Here is a 10,832-nt window from a genome sequence, read left to right on the forward strand (position 1 = left end):
GTCACAGAGCCTGGTGGGGGAGAGGACGCGGGCTGTTCTGGATGATCTGCAGCCTGTGGAGCGAGGAGTTGGGGAGGTCACTTTGACCACTCTCACACACACACACACACACACAGTTTGGCTTTCATATTGCAGTACACCATTATGCTGGGTCCTAATGTAATGCAAGTGCATGGATACAACAGAAACTGGTGTAAAATGTGTTAATATTGGGTAATATTGCTCCAGGTTTTTAAAATTGATTGAGGCTTTTATTTATTTTTGCAGGCTAAAAGGTGGGATTTTTACCAAGGGACGCAAATAGCCGGTAACCAGCGATGCCCCACTAGGGCCTGTTAGATCTGCCCTCTGACATGATCCACCTCCTGTGCCTGGACAGGAGTTACAGGCAAGAATCAACACGAATGACTCCTTTTGGCTGCGAAAATATAAAACGAGCAACTTAGTCTCCTTACTCTAAGAACAATGTCAAATAATAAATAAATTTTAAAACAATAATAATAATTTGGTCACTCGATCCACGACTTGCTTGTGGGACGCTGCTGTGCACAATTTGCTGCCGCGTTTCGCCCACAAAATATCCCGTCAATTCACTTTACAGCATATTCTGTGAAGCGCTTTGAGACGTCTCGAAGATGTGACAAGGCGTTGTATCAAGCGCAAGGATTATTATTGTTATTAATGTGATGGAGTTACTTCCCTCTTTCAGATTGGACAAATTCTTTCATTTCTCCGAGAGAGAGAGAATTTCTCACTCAAATGCGCTATGGCATTAAACATGCCCCACGATGATTCACCCTCTGCCTGGGTTGCGTCAATCTACACGTACATCAGTGCGATGTGCCGCAACTTGAAATGACATCTGGGCGAGCTTTTTCCTGGTGTAAATTGGGCAGAGTCAGAATGACTAACAGAAGCAATGAGATCGGATTTTAAACAAGCAGCCCAGGTTTTCCTCGGAGACTGTGCATGAAGCGTTCCTGACAGATAGGGTTTAAAAGGCTTTCACTCAGGGAAACAGGCTAAGAGGATTGTTTTCAAGGTGCATTGTTATGCTGCTTGCAACCAGGTATCAATAGACCTACTTTGTTTGAATTCCTGGAGATTTCATGTGGGTGGGCCAGCTCACAGGATGTGATGGTACTCCTAAAGTAAATGTGTCCTTGAGCCAACCCTCTCTGTGGTTTTAATGCACAAGGTTAAGATTCGAGGATCAGAAACTCCCTTTTCTTTTTTGAAAGTAGCATGGGATGTTTTAGCGTCCATCTGAATAGGGACCTAAGTTTAATGTCCTTGGTGTCCACAGTTGCTCTGGATTCAGTCAAAGAGTGCCATAGGCACCTCCCCAACCCCCTCCCTCCTGACCTTTGATCCAATCCTGCAAGGAAGTCCTTAAGAAGCGATATTGAAACCCTTTGCCTGTTGCCGGTGAACAGCTTTTACACAATTACTGCAATTTACATCAAGCAAAGGCTGAGACACTGTACAAAGGCAGCAAGGTTATCTTTTTTCATAGATCTGCTTCCCCTACCTACTTTCCTTGAATACCGCACCGTATCCATGGAGACCACATTCTCCCCACTGGTTCAGTAACTTGCAATTCTGTACCATTTGCAACATCTTGCATTACCGAGGAACAAGACAAATTCCAGAGATCACGCTGCTGAAAAGAGATGAAATATGGTAAATTTGGCCGATCCCTGCCTTGACAGGCAATAATTGTCAGCAAACTGTGATCTTATAAATTAGACTTTTAATAATGGCAGGAGATAATAACTACCATTACTTGCTACAGAATCAGCACAGGAACCATCTACTTATGACCTTGTAATGCTTCTGACAAGTGAGATTGTGCTCAGATGGAAACCAGCTCTCCTCTCAATTTCCAAATTGCTTTCAACAGCAGAGACGCTTTCTTTATCAGGCTTCAGGAAGAAGTTGAAATTATACTTATATTTAGTATAGTGCTTTTCATATCAGGAGGAGTCCCAAAGTTCTTCACACGATTTACTGTAAAGTATATCAACTATTCTGTAGGCGTACTTGGCAGCTAATTTGCCCACAGCAGCATCCCATGAACAGCACGAAGTGAGTGACCAATTTTATCTGGGGGATTGTTGGCCAGTAAACCAGGAGAAATTCTTTTCTTTTTTCGAAAAGTGCCTTGGGACCTTTAATATCCACCTGAACAAGTAGATAGGACCCCAGTTAAAGTCTCATTCAAAGGATGTCACCTCCAACAGTGAGCCACACCCATGATTGTATTGGAGTGGCAGCCTTGACTATATGTGTTCAAAGTTCTGATATTGGGCTTGGAACTCACAACCTTCTGACTCAGTCGTTGCGAGAGCGCTACCAGCTGAGCCAGGTTAAATTGGAAATACTAACAGAACAAAATGCCAGCAGCTTTGAAATCACATCAATTCATGTCGTTTAAGCTGAACAGCCTCCGCGTGTTCCTATATTCTTACATGTATCGGTTTGATTCATTATGATGTATAGAAGCTGCAAATTCATATCCCTAACTTCTTGGCATCAACAAATATGATGAACTATTTCAATTCCTCTTTAATTCTGCGGAAATCGCAAATAACATGTGCACATCTGGTCAGTTTCCTAATCCCTGGTTGACGAGCTTAATTTGTATTCCTATTTATAAGATGACCTGAGCAACATCAACATACTGACATGTTCACTTGGAATATAAAAATTCCTGACCAACAATTCGCCTGATGGCTGTTTGTGGGACATCAGTGTGCGCATATTGGCTGCCTCGTTCTCCTACAAAGTGGACAGTCGTTGCACTTTACGGCCTGTGAAGCTCTTTGAAATGTCCATATGATAATGCGCTGTACCAAATGCAAGGATTAATATATTTCATCATGGCTTTTTGATGTGTGAATGCTACAACTGCAACCACTAATCCCTACAAAGACTCAGTCTTTCCCTGCGTCAATAAAAAGTTATTCTAATTTCTAACCGAATATTTATTCTATTTCCTTTCACCTGGCTCTCTGATCATCCTTTAATTAGCTTAGTAATACTCTTGAATATTTTATTAACTTTATCTTCATGTTCTTGACCTCATTGCAAATCCTTCTTTTTAAAAAAATGAAAAAGTTAGCCTTTATCAAAATTAAAACTTACACTTTGAGATTGAGGGTGCATCAGGGGCAATTCTGATAAAATGATGGAGATAATTGACTTGTCATTTTCATTCCTGTTTCATTCCCGCGTACAGTTTGCATTTAGACGTTGAGAAAATAAGACACATATACAGCCGCAAATCTGAAAATCATTGCAGTTAAATTGTCTGAAACTGAAGAATAAAATAAATAATCCTTGTGTTTGATACAGCGCCTTTCACATCAAGAGGATGTCTCAAAGCGCTTCACGGGATTCCCTTTAAAGTGTAGGGAATTTTTTTTGTCGGTGAATGCTTACAAAAAGAAAATCTCTATGCTTATTGTGACCAGTTGTGGGCAAAATATTTATTATATTTGTCATTTATCCAGATTTGGTAAGACAGCTTGCATTCTGTTGCATAAAGGCTTCATCGAGAATACAAAGAAAATAAGATCTCCGACAGCGATATTCACTGCATTGGTTCACAGGTTTGGAGGAGAGGGATGCATTTCTAAGATGCAATCCACGCTTAGGAGTTTCCATTATTACTACACGGAAACTAGGTGACCTTTATTCTTAGATATAGAATGTAAGAGTGCTCTGCAATATTAGCTCATCAGATATCGGGTCACTGGAAAGCAACAGTGGGCCAGCATTTCACCACATTCATTTTCTTTAGGTTTTTGGGTTAAGACACTTTCAGCCCATTCCGATTGTAGCAGCACAATGTTATACTGGCAAAGTCTATCAAGCAGCACTTTTATTCCTATTTCAACGATGACTTATCTCACCAAGTGAGCCACGGTCTTTTCAAAGTGACACATATACAATAGCATGAAGCCAGCTGTCTAAAGCACATTATATGAAATAGTTTGGGTCACTAACGTCTGCTTATTTCCTTCTGATATAACAGATGCCCTAGCTATTGTATTGATCTCCTTGGTGCATTCTTAATCATATCTATGTGTGTGTAAGTGCTGTGGGACACTGCCCTGTGTGAGGGGCGCTGTATAAATGCAAGTTGTGTACCTATCTGTGTTATGGGTGTGCGTTTAAGTGTGAGCCTGGCAGGGAGGAGGGAAAGTTATGGAAAAATTAAACAGTGGACATTTCGGATGGATGAATGCTCTGGATGCCTTGTTTATTACACTTGGGGAATCAGGAAATATTTATGCAGAAATTTCAATCAGGAGCTTGAGTGGGTTGGACTCCACAATGGGCTAATGTGTGCAGATATGGAGGAAGCAGTCTTAATGGTCTTTTTAAATTCCACAATGTCATATCTACACAATCAGCTTCCAAAAGCAAGTGGGTTGAATTGAATGGCTCATATCCACATGGCAAAATACCCATCAACAAGAGCTAAACAGCTGACTTATCATTTTAGAGAATTGTTGTTTTTCCCCTGGTCGAAATGCAGCTTCTTCTACTCTTATATTGCCTTGTAACCAGTCAAGTAATCTTCCCTGATAGTTAGAAAGGCTACCTAATATGGTTTAATGTTACTTGCAATTCACAAAACTTTTAACTATCCCTCAAGTCGTCGAGATGTTTCAAAGCACTTCACAGGATAATAATAAGCCTTGCATTTGATATAGATCCTCATCATGTCATTGAGACATCTCAAAGCACTTCACAGAATATACTGTAAAGTTGATTGACTGTGCATTTTGTGGCCGAAATGTGGCAGGAACTGCACACAGCATTGTCATTCCATCATGGGCGTGGAATGAGTGACCCATTCTATTTGGGGGATTGATGGCCAGGACACTGGGAGAAACTCCCTTTTCTTTTGGAATAGTGCCATGGGAGCTTTAATACCTACCTGAAAAGGCAGACTGGATCGTGGCTTAACATCTCATCTAACAACGCAGCACACCCCAGGCACTTCACTGGAGTATCAGCTGAAACTAGTGAGGCTTGAACCCACAAGCTTCTGACTCAGAGACAAGATTGCTACCGTTGAGCCAGGCGGATCCATTCCCCTTCCTTCTGCAGGGGTGACTGCCACTTAAGTTATCTCATCTGTCTTATCTCCTGCTCTTTGATGATGTTATGAACTGGGGACCTTGGTATCTCTCCTGGGTGTCTATTATGAATATTTACAGTAGGTCTGATCTTTTATCTCTGTTAGCAGCCTGCTGCCAGCAGTGTTAATATTTGGGAGGAGGAGGAGTGTGATTGACCAACAGTGTAAAACAAAACTTGCTCAATGCTGCAGTCTGGCCTTGTTCTCAGTTACCATGTGTGAAAAATACAGTGTGCTGTGGTACAATAGTTTAAAGTATGTTTCCAAACAGATCCAGAATGTCAGATTTCCGTACAAGTTTTTCTATTTTAGTCGCATTCCCAACCCAGGCACTAAATCCCGCCACAGCTGCTCCCATGAGCTGGGAAGGATGCCTGGAGGCACATACCTCACACTTTTGCTTGTAAGGTTAATTATAATGATTAATTTATCTAATTCAGAAAGGCACAAGCTTCTTTTAGATTTCTGAGAAAGGGCATTCAAGAATGAGCCACGCCGTGTACCTCCGACAATGGAAAAGGCTCTGTTTAATACCATTATATAATTATATGTGGTCCAAAAGGCATGATCAATATTTAAGCACCATTAAGGCCAGACACACAAAGTAATTGCACTCATACCACTTCAACCTCCAAGTAAACTTTTCAAAACAACCTGGCTTTATATATTGTATGGTTATACCCAAGTTCCTTTAATCTTACACTTGAGAAAACTGCATTATATAAAAGCTTATGCCCGAGCAGTAAATACAATTGGAAAAATAAGTTAAACAGTACTAATTGACCTCTGAAAACTTGATTTAAATCCTGTAGAAAAGTTTACAAACCTTTTTCCCCGAAATAAAATGGAAATTTAAAAAGGTTCCGTCAGTTGGGGAGAGCATAACAACTTTGACATTTCATAATTAGCGCATGAAAGATAAAGGGACATTATTCTTCTGGTTTGTCACAAATCTTCTCCGTTAAATGTCCGTTATCCCACAACAGGGACAATCTATTTTTGTTGTAGCAAATTGTCAAAACTTTCATTTCTGCATTTCCATCAGTTTCATCAAATATTTTGTAGGCCAGTCACAGCACAGAAACAGCTTTGGTCAAAGTGACAAATGACATTTGTCGATTTCCTGAATGGTGGAGATGTAATTCTAGCTTGTGGACACAACTATGTTAGCACAATACCGGCTCCTTTAAATTTTTGATTTGGTAAAACGCTATAGTGCCCTCTTCATAGCCAATGGCTAATGAGGACACTGCCAGAGGAAGATTTGGGGTGTGGGGGTGAGGAAAAAAGAAAATATCACAAAATTCCATCAACTGTATTGCAAAATTCACCCCAGTGGCTGCAGCTCAAAATCTTGCAAGAACATGTCACCACTTTTAACTTTCTCTGCAGCCTGAGTCTGTTTCAATTGGTAGCTCACTTGCTTCTGGGTCCGAAGGCATTTGGGTTCAAACAACACTTGAAGACTTTGAGGTTACTGTCTCGACTGACACTCCAATGGAGGAGTTCAGATGGATGTTAAAGATCCCAGGACGGTATTCAAAAAGAGATGGTCTCTTGGCCGAACACTCCGAAAGATAAAATTGATGACCCCCTTCATATCTGTTTGTGGGTGAATTGGCTGCCGAGTTTGCCTACAAATCCTAACTTGAAAGCAATCTCCTGTGAAGCACTGAGATGTTTTGACATTGTGGACACTATATCAAATGCAAGAATTATTATCCCAAGGAAATATAAATCAAGGAGCCTGTCCAACTGCGTATTTCGGGGAGAAGGGAATGAATTAAAACAAGAAAAGCCTTTTTGATGCTTGTGCGTGGGAAAAACATGTTTGATACTTTCCAGGTTTTGCTTTCGCATTGATGCCATTCAGGTATCTCATTTTCGCCTTTGATGCCAAAATCAGCATAATAAGGCAGCAATTTCATTCCCACTGCTGCAGAAGCATCATTGCGATCTGCTATGTGCGCTCAGTCAGCCGACTGGCCAGAGGCAAAACTATTTGACAGACGCAGAAAAGGCAAAGCTAAATCAAAAATTTTACTAAATAAAAACAATCTGTCACTGGAAAACAGAGACAAGAGAGAAAAAAAATTAAATACGTTTCTGTTAACTATTGCATTCGTTCACTTGCATTAGCTGAGAAAACAATAGGATACATCTGGAAAGGAGCAAGTAACCAGGGCAGATATTTCACTAAATAAACCTTGGTAATTGGCGAGAACACAGGCAGATCTGCAGAATTTGTTTCGAGAGGCAAGCTTGAAGCCTTCCGAAAGCGTAATACATGTTTCAACAAGCCTAATTGAACAAGTGGTATGTAACCCACTGTTTGAGCTGCTGAATGCAAAACAAAGCAAATTAGGAATGCAACAGATACAAGACAGAGGCGCATACTTTGGGGAAGCAACCAAGGGAAATAGGAGCGATAGATGCGATGAGAAAGCCAATTGGAAACGATGCTCATATTGTCCATTGGGTTGTTAAAAAAAAATCAATTATAAACACAACAATAAAAAGCGGCTCGTCAACATCTACATTTTAATAGTCTTTTCATTGTGACAGCATCGGGCAGAGTTATCTGTTGAAAGCAACCGTAGCACGTTTCATGTTTAGTTGTTGGGGAATTGTCAACTTTAGCATAAAACGCTTTTTCATCTTCAATTGTTAAGACTTTTCTGCGGAAACACACAATGTTTTATTGATGACCTTAAATCCCACCTCCAAATATTATTGAAAAGCAGAGTGTAAATCACCTGTGGCGACACGAGATAGACTTGGATGAGGCCCTTTGATCGGATACTTCAAGATGATTCAAACTGCTGCCATCCCGATACGACGTCGCAACTGCTAACAGTTTCATATTCTACCTGCAAACACCTACTGCGCTAGTCATTAATTACCCTCTGAATACTTCCTGGCATTTGCCCTAAAAATTGCACCTTCAGAGCCAGGAAACCTGAGACCTTGTGTTCTGTGGCTTCAGTGCATCTGAAAGTATTATTCTAAAGCTTGCTTTAGAAATTTGAAAAAAATAGATATTTAAATTTTGTCTAAACTGCTACAATTATGTTGAATAACAATCCCCGAAGACAGCATTTGTAATAATAATCCTTGCATTTGAGACAGCGCCTTAACATGTCATTGAGATGTCTCAAAGCGCTTCATGGAATAGACTGTAAAGTGAATTTACTGTATATTTGTGGGCAAAATGGGGCAGCCAATTGCACACAGCATAGTCCCACAAATAGTCACGGATTAGGTGACCAAATTTTTTTTTTTTTTAAGGGATTATCGGCCAATCAACTAACAACCAGGTTCCTACTTACTATTACTGCCTCGGAATCGAACCTGTGTCCTCTTGCTTGCGAGGCGAGCGCTCGAACCAATACACTACAGTACTCTACAAAAGGAGACCGGCTCACAATAAAATCACATCAGGTTAATATCCACTCAGAATTATTTCTCTAACTTTATCGTCACATCAAGCTATATAATCAACCAACCATGAGAATGTATGTGGAGCATTAAATAAAAGGTTCAGATGAATAAGGTTCGTCAGACTCATTGGAATTCACTGGTGCCAGAATATCCACCCTCCGCTCCTCCCATCAAAGCATCCAGCATCCTGGCAATACCCACCTCTCCTGATACCTGTGGAATCCTGTAGCTCAGTGGTTAGAACATTTGGCTCGCAAGCGAGAGACCTGGGTTTTATTCCCAGCAAGGTGAAATGTTGGGCAAGTTTTGTTACTCCACATGCCTCTGTTTACCTTGCAGGAAGTAGGAATCCGGTTGTTAGTCAAATGGTGGATCGCTTATCCGAGGATAATAATCCTTAAAAAAAAATCTGGTCACTCAATCTATCACTGTTTGTGGGACACTGCTGTGCACAAGTGGCTGCTGTGTTTCACGCACAAAATATACAGTTAATTCACTTTACAGTATATTCTTAGAAGCGTTTTTTGAAGTCTAGAAGACATGAAAAGCACTATATCAAATGCGAGGATTATTATTGTCTATTCTAGTCGTTAATTACCCTCTGGGTAAAGAAACCAGTGCCCTTTTCTTCTACTGTCTAAGTGCATCCAAGAATATTGATCTCAATCCCATTTAAAATCTTGTCCTCTCTACGAACTGCTCTGAAACCTGGCTTTTCATGACAAAGAGTCTTAGCTTGTCTAATCATTGCTCACAGCTCATTCCTCTTACGTTGGGGATTATTCTCACTGCTCTGTTCTGCCTTTGGAGTCTATCTGGACAGCTCCCTGATGTCATAGTGCCCAGAACTATCCACAATACTCTATCATTATTATTATTATGGTGCCACCAGACTCGAGCATTGTACATTGCAAATATGGCTTCCGGAGAATTGAACTCAAAATGAGAATATAAAGCAATTGATTCTAATTATATTGTATGAAATTGGTAAATTAATGTGAGATTTCCAATACATTCATAATAATCCTTGCGCTTGGAATATCATCTTTCATGTCAGGAGGATGTCCCAAAGCACTTCACAGAATTTACTGGAGTGACTGTGTGTTTGTAGGCGAACGCAGCAGCCCAATTGTGCATAGTAATGTCCCACAAACAGCAATGAAAAGAATGACCAATTTTATTCAGAGAAACCCCTTTCTTTTCGAGTTGTGCCGTGGGATCTTTAACACCCATATCAACAGCCAAACGGGACCTCGGTTTTAGCATCTCGTCCAAAGGACTCTCCAACAATACAACACACTTTCAGCACTGGAGTGTCAGCTTCGACTATGTCTAGGGGCTTAAACCCACAACTTCTGACTCAGAGGCAAGAGTGAGTCAGGTTAACACATACTTTGGAAGAAACAAATCAAGTTTTATCAATTCAATGAGTCTTGTGCTCTATTGCATCACCATGATTCACACCACTTTATATTAAGATGGGCGGGAGGGGGGGGCGGAAGAAAGATGATAAACTAGATACAAAACCTCAGAAGCAGCTGCTGAAAACACACACCAGGAGCTTATATATTACTATCTGTAACTGTTGCAGTTACACTTGCAAAGGAACCAATATGGAATGTAGCTTGACACACAGACAGACACACAGACAGACATTTCAGTTTTATCTATACTCATCTGGGAGGACACCTGTGGGACAACTCTTTTTGGGAGAACTCAGTGGGAGAACTCGGGGCTTGAAAAATTTAATTTTGTTGTTGTTGCCGCGACTTAGCTTCGTCTGTGATGCAAGATGCCACAGCATCACGGTCAGCCGGCACGGCCACCAGGTGCAACTGCAGTGCGTGCGTCTGTAGGTGCTCTGTGACGCATGATGCCACAGCACCAGTTTGGCTCGGCAGCCACCAGGTGTAACTGCAGCGAAAAACGCAAAACTGAAAATAACTCATGAACAATAGGAGATACCCGAAAACAAATATGCCCATGTCACTCCCAGTGCAAGATTTTTCTGATGAGAATAAATCATGTCTTTACATCAATGGGTTATTGAGATCCTTCTTGAAGCGCAGACAGCCATTGTTGTTTTATTAGGATATATAGACGAAGATTACACATAACATGAACAAACCACCTGGAGGAGGTACTTAAAAGCAGATGAGCAGATTTGATCCTGCGGTTTACTGAACAGTCATTGCACTTTATCATAGTTTTGCTCCACTTACTTATATAAAACACA

Source organism: Callorhinchus milii, unplaced genomic scaffold (assembly GCF_018977255.1).
Source record: "Callorhinchus milii isolate IMCB2004 unplaced genomic scaffold, IMCB_Cmil_1.0 Scaffold18, whole genome shotgun sequence".
NCBI classification, from domain to species: Eukaryota; Metazoa; Chordata; class Chondrichthyes; order Chimaeriformes; family Callorhinchidae; genus Callorhinchus; species Callorhinchus milii.